The sequence below is a fragment of the Dreissena polymorpha genome, chromosome 4 (assembly GCF_020536995.1).
Source record: "Dreissena polymorpha isolate Duluth1 chromosome 4, UMN_Dpol_1.0, whole genome shotgun sequence".
Lineage (NCBI taxonomy): Eukaryota > Metazoa > Mollusca > Bivalvia > Myida > Dreissenidae > Dreissena > Dreissena polymorpha.
Genome location: NC_068358.1, coordinates 84862306 through 84879671, shown reverse-complemented (window position 1 = coordinate 84879671; position 17366 = coordinate 84862306).

The window sequence follows — 17366 nt, the reverse complement described above, 5'->3', positions numbered from 1 at the left end:
AAGTGATTGCTGATTGCAAACGTTTAATCCATTCAAATTCTGACATGCACCTTGCTTTTAATTGGCACTGACTTGAAGTACTATTATTAAAAATAAGTTGCTCCACAGGTTGAATTGAAATATTTGTAACGCTATGACCTGTTTTATTAAAGTGCTGGTAAATGAAGTAATAAAATTTATTGTTATTTTTAATTTTAAAATAATGTTCCCTAAAACGTGTTTTAAGTGATCTACCCGTCTGCCCAACGTATTGCGCACCACAACAGGGTACATTTCAAGTAATAACATAAACCACATGCATAGAGCATTAAATTTTAAAAGCTCCAGTAAAAAAATCAAAAATAAAATTTAAAAAAAGAAAAAAAGTGGCCCGCAGCAGGACTCGAACCAGTGACCCCCAGAATCCTGAAGTAAAAAACGCATAAGCCAACTGAGCTATCCTGCCAAGCATACATAAGGTGCGTATTTTATACCTTATATACGCAATCTTCGCAGTTTCACAAATTTAAACGACAACAACAACACTCTCCAAAGTATTCAATCGTTTCGCGTTGCAACGCTTTATAAATTTTAGGTTTTTAAATCGTCAAAAGATGCATATAATGGCTATATTAGACCATGACAAATGTTCAGTTTTATTGTTTCCTCACAAATATCATAACTAAACCGAAAATTTGCGAATCTGAAACAACTTTTCTCAATTTTGTCAATTTACCAAACCGTGAAAAGATCCCTTTTAGACACATAAAATTTACACTGAGGTTTAAAATATTGCATATGTATATGGCATATGTAAAAAAATCGTTTATGCTTTGCTGAAAAATGAATGAAACATAAATCACACACACATACAACTTACTTTCAGGTCCACCCTTTTTTTCCGTTCGCTTCATGCGATGTTCTTCCGGGTCCATCTGCATTTCTCCTACATGATGGAATTTAATAAAATTGAAAACTTAATCTTTTATCCGAGAAATCAATAATTTATACCACGATGCAGTAAGCAGGCACAACAAAAAACTTTTTACAACAGGTTGCCCGCACGGGAAACCATCTTTAAATTGTTGTTGTCCAGCAATAACGAGCCCAGAACCATGTACTGTACATGTTTTGTCATGTGCATCTTATACATTCTTGCAATAAAATATAAGATAATTGAACAACAACTTTACTGACATGACATACTTTTAATGCATTATGTCTTATTCAAGTTATTGTGAGTCTGAATTTGAATCATTTCCTAGGCCTAAATAAATCGATATTAAACTGCTAATTGAGCTACACGACAATCGCCTTACTGCATAGAAAAAAAACGACTACTCCAAGCAATATAGTTTTACTCATGAAAATATGCGATAAATACATTTAACTTAAAATTAGTTCAAGACCAACAAAATAAACAAGTTGTCAACTCACATTTCAACCGTCTCCTTCCAAAATACATCCTTTTTTTTCTTCCGTAACGGAAGGAGATTGACTGCCAAACAGCAGACAGTATCCTTCGACACACCGGTCGACAAGAATCGTCGTTTCCGACGTGTTCCAATTTTTGTTTTTGTTTCGTTTGACTACAACCGCCATCATTAGTCTAGCGATGTTTACGTTTGCTGACAACGCGCGAAAAATACGTCATGCATTTTTTTCAGACTGCTTCACTATGTTTATCGGTTACAAAATACGTATATTTATGTAGTCGTTTTTTATGTGTGTTGCCTTTACGATTTCGTTGATGAAACGGAATTTATGTAAAGTCGTAAACGACTACATTAATCTCGATACGTAATTTACAATCGTATAAAAAACGTAAATATTGATGAAACGGCCTCCTGATGAGGATAGATCACCTGTTGGCTGTAGTCAAAGCTGTAGTGGATTGTGGCATATGTGGCTTTTGGTCTTTGTCATGTTATGAGAATACATTTTTAAAAGAATCTTTACTGTTTTGGTTTTGCACACTATTGTAAATAACATTTATTGATATAATTAAAATAATAATTATAAATAATTGCTTTCATGAAAATATTCAAATATATTGATAGATATGTGTTCTATCAAACGTATTTAAAACACTAAATTAACATGTATTTATAATTGTATTTACAATGTTTTTTTAATGTATTAATGTAACATCTTGAAAATCTATTATTTTAACTTTATATTAACATGGAATTTCAAATATAAGGATAAAACATAATTGAAATAACATTTTCAAGCAGGAACTTGACTAATCACTTTGGTAAAATATCTCTTGTTTATTTGCTTCTGACAATTTATCAAACTGAAGCTTTGTCCTCTCGCATTGCTCCCTGTAATTGTCTCTTTGACATTTAGGCCAGCTTTTTTTACTATCTGTTTTACGGGAGAGACCGACCCTATTTTTCGACAAATACAAATAAAAATAAGAGTCACTTTTGTTTTTTTTTATTTACATTTCACCCGCCGACCTAGTATGTTATCCAAAACTAGAAAAAAAATTGCGCAGATTGCCGAAAGTGTTGTTCAAAATTTGTTTATAATACGGGTTTTTCGTTGTTCCAATTCGACTTGTAAAGCGTCAGCGATTTTCATTGCCTATTGCAGCCAATACCACACGCTATTAGCCAATCGGTGAGTATTTGACAAATTATTTTCATATTGCATTTCCGAAATGGCGGACATTAACATCAACGAGACAAATGTAGCATATTCCAAAATCAAATTAATTAAAAACGGAGCAGAAACCATTTCAATTAGAAAAGATAGTCTTCAGAACACCATTGTTGACATCATGACCATATTATGTGATACGAAATTCAAAATAATAATGAGTTTTTGAAGATGATGCAGAGGTGTCACCATCGATAACTTTCGGTGTGTTAAAAAGTTTTGGGTAGGTTTAATAAATATGCGTATTTATTAAAATGCATATCCTGTAATATTTTTATAGATAAAAAATCAACATCCCGAAAATGTCCAAGAAATACTACTTTACGTTTCTTTATAATGAACATGAGGACTGAACCACAGGTACTTGCATCAATAATCCCATTCCCCACCCACCCATAAATATTCTTTATTTGGAAAAAAAGTATGCAACACAGCTGCTGAAGAAAATAGCATTGGGTCCCGATGTTCGTATGTCCGTCAAAGTCACAAGAAAGTTTTATTTATTTTTCTTGACATTATTTTTCAAAAATGAGTTATTATTTAGCCGAAATATGATGTTCTATCAACTGTAAATAATGTTTTCATACTGCAAGATTTGTACTGCAAGGAATACAAATCAATTTATCACACCTCAGGCTTTGTTGATAAATGTGCTCAGGGCCCTCGTTTGGCCGTTTTTGGGGCCGAAATTCGGCCCCATTCCCACCTTAAAATAGTATACTTTTTTCCCCTATTTCACCTAAAAATTCCACCCTCCAAAACTTTTTTTTTTACTTTTATACCTATGTTGCCAGCTGGTATCTTGCTATAAACCTTTGATTATATGTATATTTATGTAAATTACATTAAAATAGAGCAATATTAAGTGTTGAATGATTGGTGAAAAGATCTTGTAAAATTCCCCTTTTTCGCCGAAAACGACGTGAAATTCACCCTCTAAGAGCCCCGGCCCCAATCCCCCAAAGTGTAGCAAGGGCCCTGGTGCTCAATCGGCTCTTTGTATTTGTTCCAGGGTTATTATTATCTTCACATTTAAATAGCAGTCTCTGTTTATTATATATCCAAAACATGTTATTGCTGTTTCTCCTTAAAATAACACAGACAACACATTCCATAGAAATTTTCATTTGAACTTAAACTGTGAATAAGAGAGGAACAAAATAATATGTGCAAAAGTTTACACCATTTTATTTTGACAATGCAGTAAGTCTTTTACGATTTTTTAAAAATAGAATACTATTTTAAAAATATACAATTACATAGTTCAAAAGTTGTGTTCTATATATAATTAATCTTGCGAGTATGTTATATACAGTCAGCAGAGTAATTCTACTAGAACAATTTAAATCCTTGCTACATGTGCTATTTAATTCTTTATACGGCCTGCACTTAAGAAAATGTTCAATGAAATAAATCTAGGTTTCTAGGTATATTGTGTCTTTTACCTCAATATTTTGTTGGTGCTAATGTGAAGCCAATGGACATGATACAAAACCTACGAAGATTACCGCCATAAAATGTCACATACAAAATAATTATCACCTAACCCATGCGTTTTGAGAGAATAATATTGTTTAACTCTTTATTATATAATTAAATGTTAAGCATGTGAAACAAGGACGGGTTATTTTTAACTCCAAATGTATGATTTGATCACACCTAGATGAAGAAAACACTAACATGTTACACACCAAATATTGAACCCCTGACCCTTGCGGTGTCTGTGTTGTTAGGGATTATCAAAGACATTAATCTATATAAAACAGTTGACCCCTGAAGCGCAAACAGTTTTGACCACGGAGACATGCTTTGAGGAAACTTAGCAAAGAACCACTATATGGTTGGCATGCAACGCAACAAACCAAAGGGCCATGCGGTTTCAGAGAATGATTATATTATTTATATTTATAAGCAAAACAGTAACAACTAGGGAGGGCAAATTTTCTGCATGATTTGAACAAACTTCAAAGAGAACCTCATAACGATGTTACACACCAAATATTGTAGTCATGCCTCGTGTGTTCACTTTACATATATATCCACTATAACTCTCTCTGAATATAAAATGAAATGCAGCACATGTTTTTATAAGTCTATAACTCACGGTTTCTTAAATAAAACATTCACATTTTATGTACTAGAACTTTCACTACACAAAGTTTGGATCAAGATCAATTCAAGCGCAGTCTGATCAGGATCCAAAGTGTTCGCTTAACATCTTTAGAAGTACTGACTGAATGACAATTATGTTGAACAGTTTGGATCCTGATCAGATTGCTTTTTGGAGCCAAAATGGTCGCAATCGCCCTAAGGTCCAATTTCCTGTTATGTGGCTCATTTTTTCTCATGATTGATACAAATTATCATGATATAAAGCAAGTCTGTTGTATATTAAATAGTATTTTTAGTGTGCATATTCCACCCATGGATGAAAGTTACAAAGTTGGTTGTTATTTAAAGCTATTAAACAATTTAAAAAGTTTTCAATTCATTTTTATTTAAGTCAAATGCATGCTATATTTGTTACAAACATACATATGATTAACACTCAACAAAAGTTTAACGATCACTATAATACACTACACACCTGGCGTGGTTAATGGTCTCTATTGAAGCAATATAGTGTAATACATGCGAAAGGTGCTTTTACATATAAATATATATAAAAATATGTTTACTATTATTATAAAAAGCTTCCACAATAGTGTAATAAGAAATATAAAACACTTATAGGTTAATGCAAGTATACATAAGGTTAAATTGGCTTAATTTTAAATTTTCAAAAAAAAAATCAGTTTAGACAGTTGTATTTTTATTTTATTTTGGTAGACTGCTCACTTTTCATGATTTTATTTTTATTTATTCCCCCCAACTCAATTTTTTTTTTTTTAATTTCCCGTAAAACAATTTTTAAAAAATGCTGGCCTTAACGTTTTCTAAATGTTTTTGATAATTGTCTCATTTTATTTTATTCTATTCTTCTTTGATGTTACCAGACTAAGTAATTCTACATGTTGTTGACATTTCAAACAAAGATCAGTGGCAGGCTTTATGTCCAACAAATATGGACACTGTTCCAACCATATTTTCTTAAAAGTGGAAGGCCCTACTTGTTTATGGTCAGTATGGTTAAGTGCGCCACAATACATTCATATATATCACTCTTGTTTTTGTCTGAAAGAAGAAGGATACACTTTTCATTGGCCCGTGGTGTTCGTCTAGGCAGAGTCATTTCTTTTTGTCTGCCATAACTTTCTAGAAAAGTTTTTACCATTTCAACATCTTGTAAATTAAGTGAGTGTTTAGGCAGTTTCTTGTTATACCCGTGCACTCTTGCTTCAAGAACATTTACATCAAGGGAGCGACCAATCGAATGAATTGTGTTTTTAGACAAACCATGAGCGAAAGCAAATGTATTGCGACAAACAGCTTGTCCGGCAAAGTAAAAACTCTGCCTTTTCTATCAACTGCTTTTCTTTTTAATCCAACCGTTACAGGACCATTCTGTCTATGATTGAAAATTTGATATTTAACTATTAAATGTAGTTCTTGTTTTGATTTTTCCAAGCATTAAAGCCTGTGTGAAATAAGAGTTCTCCAGTGAGCTGCATGGTTTGCTTGAGTACAAACGTGTACATCCACAAAGTATTGAGAAAACTGAACCAGTGCCAGCAATTCCACAGGCAGGAACATATAATCCGGCAATTTATGGTCGTGCATATGCATTTAATAAAAAAGAAGACATTGCGAAATATGCAAAACTTAAGCATTGGCAATTCTGGCAAAAATAATGTTGATCAAGATGAGCTTACAATAGAGTTTGATCGCTGTCAAACATTGAAATCAAATGTTTATACGTCAGCTCCTGGTATGTCCAATTTATTTCTTTGGTTTTGAGCTGATCATGATCATTGCTATGTGTTTCATATGACCACGATGTTCTACCTTTTATCACAATTTTCCATCCAGCGGTTTATTCGATAATAGTATTCAATATAAAGAAGTGAAACTCCGGCTGCTGGAGAAGCATTGAATTATTATTATAAATAATTAGTAGGTTCTTTATTTAAGGCAAGTGACCGATTGCCCAAACAATACAAAACAGCACAATACAAAACAACATAATTACCAATAAGAATAAAGCTGGGGTCGACGCCTTGGAACGGTCAATGCAAAGCATTGGGTGTTTAAACCGGTTTTGGAGCGCTCAACCTCACACTTGGCCCAGCAATATTCATAATACATTTAAGTGTAAATAAAATTAACCTCATAGCATTGTAACTCAAATTTAACAATAATAAATTAATTAAAAAAACGCCTGTCACAGAGAAAATAAAATTATAAATCCAATGACCTATGCATGTAGATTACAGCTGGGCAAGTTGGTGGTATGACGTCACAAAAATCAATGTACCCAGGAACAGAGAAAGAGTTATGACGTAATTGACAAGCGAAGACACAATGACGTGAACAAAATCCAGGGGTAGTACTGTTAAGTAAAAATTAAAATAATAATAGGGCGGTACTGCAAAATTGAACTACTAAAAAAACAAGTTAAGGTGATTAAATATTAAGAATCAAATGTATAAAAATAGTAATTCCATTAAAGCGACATTATTGGAATCAAACAGTATATAGGTGTTTGAAAACTGACGACAGAAATGATTTGATGTAAGATGTTAAAGCGGCATTATTGGAATCAAACAGTATATAGGTGTTTGACAACTGACGACAGAAATAATTTGAAGTAAGATGTGAGTCTAAATGTAGTTTTCGTGCAGATTTGTGCAAACGACACAGAGACACAATTATGCTCATTTGTGAAAAATGCCCATAATATCATTAATGATTCCAAATTTTAAGAGAAGAAAGATATAGTGAATCAAAAACCATCAAGCACGTGTTTTTAAGTATATAAGCATCATATCCTTTTGATAAAAACGAGTTGATTAAATTGAACAGTTTAATATGAACATTTTCTTTAAAGTCTTGCGCGAGACTTCAACAAAGTCGGAATGGGCATCGGAACTTACCGAGCTAGAATCGGGTGTTTTACGGCCAGGTGACGAAGTTTGGGTCTATTTTGGACATAGACACACTTCGGGTGGTTGGCGTTTTCGGCTTTATTGGTATTCTCCTCTTTATGCCCGTTGGTTCTTGTACATGTGAGCGGAGTTTTAGCGCATTGCGAAGGCTATAAACGTGAACACGTTCTACTATGAAAGAGGAACGGGTTAATGGCATCGCTTTAATGTTTGTGCATAAACACATTCCAGTTCATCGAAAACAAATTCTTCAAATGTAGGATTCGACTGGAGACAGAAGATTTGAATTAGCGTTGAATAAGATTGATATTTAAAAGTTGAAGAATAATAAAACATGTTAAGACAGTGAAGAAGTTTTTCACAATTCATGAAACATTATTCGCTAAAATGTTCGATAGATCTGTTTTCTTCATATTATAAGGTAGATCTATATTATTTTAGTATTTCAATAATAAATTTATAAAGCACGTTATATTATCCATATACATATTATGGCTTATTGCTGCTTCTTCCTGTATTTGAGCGATGATTATCTGAGATATTAACTCTATGATTATATATTCTCAAATCTTTTCTATAAAGAAGGAATGTAGTTGACAATTGTTAATAGTTTTATTTGATCGTTCGTCAAAAAGTTGTAATTCTGTTACTCTTGTATCTTCAATGCAATTGAGTAATTAAATAGTAATTAAATTGAATGCGTTTTAATTCCCTTTTATTATTGTTTAATTTGAGTTACAATGCTATGACGTTAAATTTTATTTACACTTAAATGTATTATGAATATTGCTGGGCCAAGTGTGAGGTTGAGCGCTCTATAACCAGGTTTAAACCCCAATTGCTTTGCATTGACCGTTCCAAGGCGGTGACCCCAGCTTTATTCATATTTTGTGTTTATGTTGGTTTGTATTGTGCTGTTTTGTACTGTTTTGGCAATCGGTCACTTGCCTTAAATAAAGGACCAACTAATTGTTTTTAATGAAAATTCAATACTGCTCCAGCAGCTGGAGTTTCACGTCTTTATATTGTATGAGAGAGCTGCGTCTCATTGTTTTTTTTCTATCTGACTTCAAATAAATAATATGACTATTTTGATGTAGTTAAGATTGTTACATCATTTTCACTTAAAACACCGTTTATGGTAACATAATCTAAAATTGACAATAAACTTGTAGCAGATTTTTTTGTTATCTTTATTGATATGTAGCGTCCACGATTCCGATAATATAGGTATAAAATGTGGTTTAAATGGCCTTTAAAACGCACCCGAGACGTATAAAAAAATCCGGGGCATGCCCATGGAACCCCCAACAATGACCAAAGATACTGCCTCGGCTAAAATTTGGGTATGGCTACGCCACTGGTTTAAGGCGATCATGAGTGTAAAGAAAACGAATTATTTCGAATCTGCCATTTGTAAACGTTATAGCAAGCATGGTATTCAAGCAGCATAGAAGCTGACGAATTCTTAAAAATTCCCGATGAAACGTTTTTTAACGATTAGTGGTACAGAAAATACACGCCGAATATTTTTTTAAGATATTTCTTGTTTTCAATAAGGTGAATATTCGCTTGATTAAAAAGTGTCAATGCATATACATTTGTTGGTTTAAAATTGGGAGACTAAACAGTTTAAAGGCGGTAGGTTTCCTTCCGATAACTCCTCTTCAAGAGAGAGCAAACGTTATAGCAACTGCATTGCATTGTGTACACACCGGTCTTACTGACCTGTGTACTAACGCGCAAGGAATTGTGGGTAGCACTTCTTTTAAAAGTGGAAAATAAAAGCGAAAGTAAGTCAAGTAATCGTGCTTCTGAAAATCGCTATCAATCTTAATAGAGATTCAAAATCGCATTTAAACATACGAAATAACATTTCTTTAAACAACATTCCATTTTAAACACATATTTAACACCGTTTTTCTCATAATAGAAAAATATTTATTCTTACGCGGAACTATTTTGGCGGAAGCACAAATCCCCAAATCAGGGGAATGTGATGCGTCCTAGCATAGAGGTTACAATAACGAAGTGACGTCACCATCTATGTATAGAATGACTGCATTGAAAAAAATACTTGTTACGCCCTAACCCCCGTAATTAAAAAAAACACCCTAGGGTAGCGTGGTGTGGTCTCCGAGCGGCAAGGGACTGATTTCTGCATAATGACTATTAGGGGCTGGACGCAAGCATTAATAAATAACACAACAAACACAATAGTCACAGTGCTCATTTATTAATCTTTTGAGTACGTTAAGATCTAGTTAAAATATCGTAAAAGTGAGTACTTTCCTTCAATTATTTCTTCTAAAGGCACATTGACAAAACTGTCGCCCTTAGCAGGAATTCCGGGCGCCCCCTCCCCCTAAGATGTTTCCTCCCCAGACATTCCCCTACCCCCACGACGATTCCTCCACAGACGTTTCCCTCCCCAATTTTAGTTTTAGTGCTTACATCCCCCCCCCCAATAAATTTATAATGTTTTGGTTGAAGTATAATCTTGATTTATTATCAAAATGATTATTTTGCTTATGTTATCTTTCATTAACTTAATCTATGAAGCAGCTTGTTTGTTGTTTTCTTTTGATTAAGAATTTATTATTTTTGTTAAACTGTTTAAGGAGTGCATGTAAATCATTAGTAAGTGCATGTTGGTGTACTAGAGGAATACATGGTATATTCTCAAAATTTTACTGAGTATCTTATACATGTTGTTGTTTTTAATCCAATTAAATAGGATCAATTGATGTATTATTTCAGTTTGAGTAAACTTGGGCTGGGTTGTGGAACTGTAGTTATTTGTTGTTTTAATCAAATTAAATAGGGCCCATTGGTGAATTGAAAAATGGTAAAATCAAATTTATATTAATTTCAAAAATGTTCTCATTGTAACAGTTAAATATGATAAATAAATAAACTATGTAACTGTAAAAAAAATGCATTCATATGTATATAATCCAATTATTGGATATCACTGATATTTTCATTTTTACTAGTAGCTAATTTAGACTAATTAAAACAGAATTGCACTTTCCTTGCAAAGTATTTCACCGAAAGTGAAAGTACAGTTTAAAAATAAACGAATAAAGAGCAAAATTGTTGAAAACTAACGAACATTTTAATTGATACTAACATAAGACCATAAGAGTGAACAAAATAACACTTACATTTTACATCATAACAATAATGTCTACTTCTAAAACAAATTCTACATTCATCCGCGGACTTCTTTGTGTCGTAGTCATAAATGCCTCCAAATGGAGGTGTGTGATGTGTCTTAGTATAGAGGTGACAATAACGTAGTGACGTCACCATCTATGTATAGAATGCCGGTATATAAACAGATAATTAAGGGGTTTAAATTCGTCGAACAGAGTTAATGGCCCCGTTTCATAAACAATTCTTAAGTTTTTCGTAAGTATTCTTCGATAAATACGTACGAACGTTCTTTCGCCAATACCTACGAACGTTTCATAAACACGTTCGCAGACTTAAGAATTCTTACGAATCACACGAACGTTAAACAAGTCTGCGATCTTCAAATGGAGGTTGAAAAACACTCTGAAGTAAGTTGGCGCGCTATGTCTGACGATTTAAGACAAGATGGCCGCCCGAGCAACATAGTTCTGCGATAAAGAAATATAGGTTTTAGTGGATCAATGCTCCGGACAATTGCTTGGGGAGATGATTGTGGTTTTCTGAGAGAGAGTAACCGAGAGGTTTGTTGCTCACATATCCAAAAACATATTATAGAAATATCATATAATCATGATCATAGTTTTATTTGAGTCATTATGACTTCATAATAAGTTCATAGTTCATTGGGAATTTTATATTAAATTCTAGAAATTAAAGATCAGTATTTAATAAAAAGTCAACAGCGTCGAAACGTGTGCGAGTGCACCAAATAGGTGAAAAATGTGGTAATATATAAAGGTAATAAAGCATAAGATAAGGAAAAATAATCGATCATTTGAATCCGTATAACAATCTTTAAATTTTATAAAAGCGATATGTATGAACGTTTATCTTTTGTTTAAATTATGACAGTCAGCAACAACTAGAGCTTTGTCACACACGTGACGAATACCCCTACATGCCGCATTGACACAGAATATGTTGCATGTTGTCTTCGGACACCATGCTACATGTTTTAAACGCAATAAGTTACCCCGTGACCAAGTTTTTGACCCGACATGGCCCATGTTCGAACTTTACCTACTATAATCTAGATACAACTCCTGACCAAGTGTGGGTGAAGATCGGATGAAAACTACTTGAATTAGAGAGCGGACACCTTGCTGAATGTGTAAAACGTACCGTGACCTAGCGGCATAACCCATATTCGAACTTGACCTAGACATCATCTTGATGCAACATCTGACCAAGTTTGATAAAGATCGGATGAAAAAAAACTTGAATTAGAGAGCGGGCACTTAATAAGGACAGACCGGCAGACAGACAAGATCACTCCTATATACCCCCTAAACTTCGTTTGTTGGGTTATATAACAGCCATGGCAATCAAGTCTGCGGTAGTGCAAACTGGCGTAGGGCCGCCACCAAAACCCTGGTCGGCCTGTCATAAAAAGATATTTGTATTTTTGAGTTAATTGCCATTTAATATCTGTAATTTTCTTTTTTAAACTTTGTTAGCTTTTCCGAAATACCGTTGTTATGGTGGCCGTTTTAACGAACTACGTGACCGTTTTAAACAGTCTCAAAGTCGGCCATATTTGTTGTTTTGACCGTCGAATCCAATCTCCACGCAGAGTTGTCGTTCCTTGCTCTCACATACAACTCTGCGAAATGCTCAGCTTGCCATTTTGCCTATAAAATAGGTAAAACCGAACAAACGCATTCAATGTATATTTGATTGGGTATTTAAGATCGCTTGCATTAAATTAAGAAATATGACTTTTAAATGTACGATAAATCGTGCAAAAACTTGCGAGTTTTAATGCAACTCTTTGAAACTATTTTATTGCCCATTTACGCAGATGGAATCATTCCACGCACTTCACAAATGTAAACAATTGAACATAATATTTAATGAGTGACGTTAGGAATTGCTTCGACGTGTGTATGTATGTTGGTTTCTTAACATCACAAAACCATCTCAATTTTATAATAATGAATTAAGACTGATATAAGATATCATGGTATGATATGGTTTTCTTTAAGGCAGTGAATGCAATGTAACCGTCGTGCAAGAGATTGTTTAGTATACTGTAACCTCAATTATGAACGCTTGGAATTATCATGACATGAATGAGACGCTTTCATCACAATAGTCCGTTCTGAGCCCAACACAGAGGTGAATGTAATGTAACCGTCGTGCAAGAAATTGCGTCGAATCTCGACATATGGAAATTTTATTCTTCTAAACGAATAAAATGACAGTATTTCAGCCAAACACTGTTAAGTTAATTTTTAGAGATTCCAACTTTTACAATTGACATGAACTATCGTATTTTCACCGTAAGCGTTTACACTCGCATGACCCAGTTGACAATGATCATGCAGTCTTTAAGACTGAAATCTTCACGGAGTAAAGGGCATCTTCCCTACAAAGTGCATGTACATCGATACCATAATTCAATAAAACGTATGAAAAACATTATTACCGTTCTTGTCGGTACATTATGCATCAAAACTAACTGTCCAGCGCCGTTTGAAACCTTTGTTTACATACATTTCAACTAACTGACATTTTAAAAAGACGAGTGATTCCATTGGTCCAATGCGGAGGTGTGTCTTTACAACTGGAGATTTCATTCATAAAGACTGCATGATCATTGTCAACTGGGTCATGCGAGTTGTGTATCGTGTTATTTCTTAAAAGTTGACCCAGCATTTGTAAAAATATTGCAAGACATATACATTTCCAGAAAGGAAATTCATTTCTGTGTTGAATAAGACCGAGATCGTGAAAATCGCTGCACAATTAATGAAGATATGGCTGTTCAAAGCGATGCACCCAGTTTTGGGGTGATTTTGAGTTGCATACCTTGTTATATATATATTTGATAGTGAATTTTATTTTTTTTTCAGAAAAGTTAATTTTTCGTTATAATATGATTATTTATCATTTAAAATGATGTTTTCACTAATTAATATCATAGCAACATGCTAACCACCTGTGGTATCGGTATGGAAGAGGCTTCAATCCGTGGGTCATCACTGTCATTGCAGGCCACTGGGTATTGAAGATTTACCCAAACTAAATTCATTATGGGGTATTAAGGAGTTACCCAAACCAAATTTATTACATCTGAAAGCAAAATGATATTACTGGCACATGTTTTTTAGTGCAACAATTCTTATCTGAAAATCAATTAATATTAAAGTAATATTATGGGCATTTTTCACCGTTGAATTGGGCTGAAAGGAATTAACAGGTCATAAGATTTAGTTAAAATGTGTTAACTGACCAATTATCTACAACTCATCTTGCTACCAGTTGTTTATAAAAAAGATATATTATTTTCGATATTTTACATGACTCACACAGTCCTCTAAGCCGAAATTATCCGTAAAACAAAATTTTGGCTTTGTGTCGTATTAACGAATCTGCATGAAAACTACATTTAGACTCGCATCTTACATCGAATCATTACTGTCGTCAGATGTCAAAACGAAAGTACGGTTGATATTCGCATGGATTATTTTTCTCTGTCCGGGATATTGTTTTAGTATGTTGATGCCGCATTAACAAATATAAGTGTATATGAAGTGAAAACACCAAAAATAAACAAAGTTTGCGAAAGACACCTATATACTGTTAGATGTCCATAATATCAATTTAAGAGGCATTTTATTTCACATATTTGACATCAACTCGAAAGATTTTTTTAATGAATAAATCGGATGAAGAATGAGATCTCTATCAAATAAATGTCAATTATTTTATGAACTTTATTTTTGTCCTGAATGATAGCCACAAGGCGGGGCAATCGGTAGTATTTGGCCTCTGCCAGATACTCGTGTAGATGCTGTAAAGTGTATGATAAACAGCCTTGTTCAAAGTTTCCTCCATCTCTGAGGAAATTTAAAATAATTCTTAAATGAGTGGTGTCACGGTCAATAAGAGAAATTTCAGTTTCATTGTGTAGTATGGAGTCAATTTCTGCCTTAACTAGAGTTTCCTTGCTGGTGGTAAATGTCACTACGCTATAGTACTAATGAACATAAATACATGTAATACTGTAAGGCCCTGGAGTATTTATTAACTTGTTTATTATCTGTTATTTCATAATGTAAACACACTGCTATTGTTTATATTGTCATTTACTCAACCATTACACTATCCCATACACAAGATTATGGTTGAAGTGTTTAATTGTTATATTAACTGATAGAGTCATCATTTAAATATGTTTTGTCTAATGATTATAAACAGAACTTGAATTCCAAAACTTACTGTCAATGTCCGAACTTCAAGGAGGCAAGTCCAACCGTCATCTTGCAATGATTCTATCGGTTATATTTATTTCTAAGTGACTTAACCTTGTATGATTATAATAATACGACTATAAGTTACTTTAAGACACTATTTATAGTCATTAAATGTTCATATATGTTGTTATATGTGTAAAATTCGCCATTCCTAAAAGGTACTTTTCAGCTGTTGAAGTATTTCGTATATATTGTACCGTAATATTTCTTTTCTGTCATAATTGCATTTTTGTTTAGGTCAGAGAGAAGTATATTTGTTTATTGTTAGATGTAGAATCTTTTGCCCATCTATATTTGCTCCTAAAATGTTCTTTTATTAGTTAAAATATATATTATTGTTGAATGTTTTGCCGCTAGAGAACTTTGTTTAGGATTTAGGATTCCTAAATGCATTTGATTGGTTGTCGCAATCCTAAGTCGTTTTGATTGGCTTAGCCAAATTCCTAAGACATTAGTGCACAGAATCGCGCAGAATCCTAAATCCTAAGTTGCTGAGCGGCAGGTATAAATAGCGCGGATAAACAACATTTGGTATCTTTCATGATCACAAAAACTTCCGTTCATTACGGCATAAAAATCAGATCTTTATTAATTATTTAGATCTTATTGTCAGATCTTCTCCATTCTGAGAATGGTAAGCTATTTTACAAGTTTAAACTAACTTTACATCTTTGGTTACAGTATTTAGATTCATCCTATGTCTTATGAACTCCAGAGAGCTCAAGAATTTATCTGCGCTATGCGAAAATACTTGTTATAAGATCTGTGTTTAAAGTCTACATTGAAGTGCCTTTTGAAACATGTCGACTTTATAATGCGATAATATTAGTAACTTTTAGTATCTTAAATAAAAGATATTGAAAACATGAACCGCAGTTGTTTTGAAGCCATCCTGACAAGAGCGGCTAAATCATAGGCTGGGTACAACTAAATGGTAGCGGTACATTACAATACTTAATATAAGTAGTGGTGGATGAATCCATCGAGAGGCAACGCAGAATAAATCATTCAGATGATCAACAATAACAAGGAACAATGTATCTTTGGAATTCGGTTCTGCACTCTGACGTCATCAGCGCGTTCGGAAGCGCGGTAAAGAGGGCAATTAGGCAAAACGGTCGGGATGGTCCATTGACAGTCCGGTCAAGTTCACCATATTCCTCCCCATTTTATAGCCCTTCTCTTCACCCCACCAAGACAGCCTGCCACACCCCCATACCGCGTCCCAAGACCACACAATAAGATTACATACTTACAGACCGGAGAAATTCTGGCCTAGTTTTTCAACTGCATTACTCATTCACAATTTGACTTTGGTATTTTATTTTACAATCCCGAGCACTGATTTAATTATTTGATCAAACGTTTCCTTCCCTTAAGCATAGACCACCTTACTGAATCCTGACACATATTCCATTATTTGACCTTGCTCCTATTTCATTATTGAGTCTTAATAACCATAGGATCCAATTCCAGTCTAACATATAGCGTACACATTCCACTATCAACACCCCGTGGCAAGTGTCTAACAGACATCCGACCGTCTCAACCACTAGTTAAAGGGCGCCCCAAAACGTGGCACCCTCATATGGTTCGACCCCCGACTCGCTAACAGACTATTTCCAGTATCTGACCCCCTACAGGTTATACAGACGTCTGCCGTTCTCAGCAGTAGTACGTAATATATCCCTGAGGGTCACCTTTCGGATCTGGGTCACAGTATTTGCGACCTCACCCACGTACGCCGGAGTATTATCTCTCTTACTCAGGACTCGCAAGTAAGGTGAGTCAGTCTCCACCAGGAGTTGGTCTGCCGGAATCCCTCGCACATCTGACTTGCACCTCATCAAAACGCGCAGCCAGACCTGAGATGCTAAAGTAGCATCGAGGGAATGCGTCGGACCAACTCAGAACCTGATCGAGGGTTCCTGTAAAACAGTGGAGGTGTATCCTTTGCGTTGGACTTACGTTTTTCTGCATGATACGGAGGGCCAGGGCACTAGCCTCACAAGAGTACGTGTCCCTCCCCCGAATATACAAAATCACTAGCCGCCTAGGCAAGCCAGCTCTAAGAGCCCTACAAACATCTCCTCCTGCCTACCCCACTCTCGTTCAGGCAAAGACCGGTCTAAACCGATCTCTCCAAGCGCTACCACCTCCTGCTTCCTCATTTCTCGCTCCACCAGTCCTACCACTCCTTTAAAGTCCCTAAGAAGCG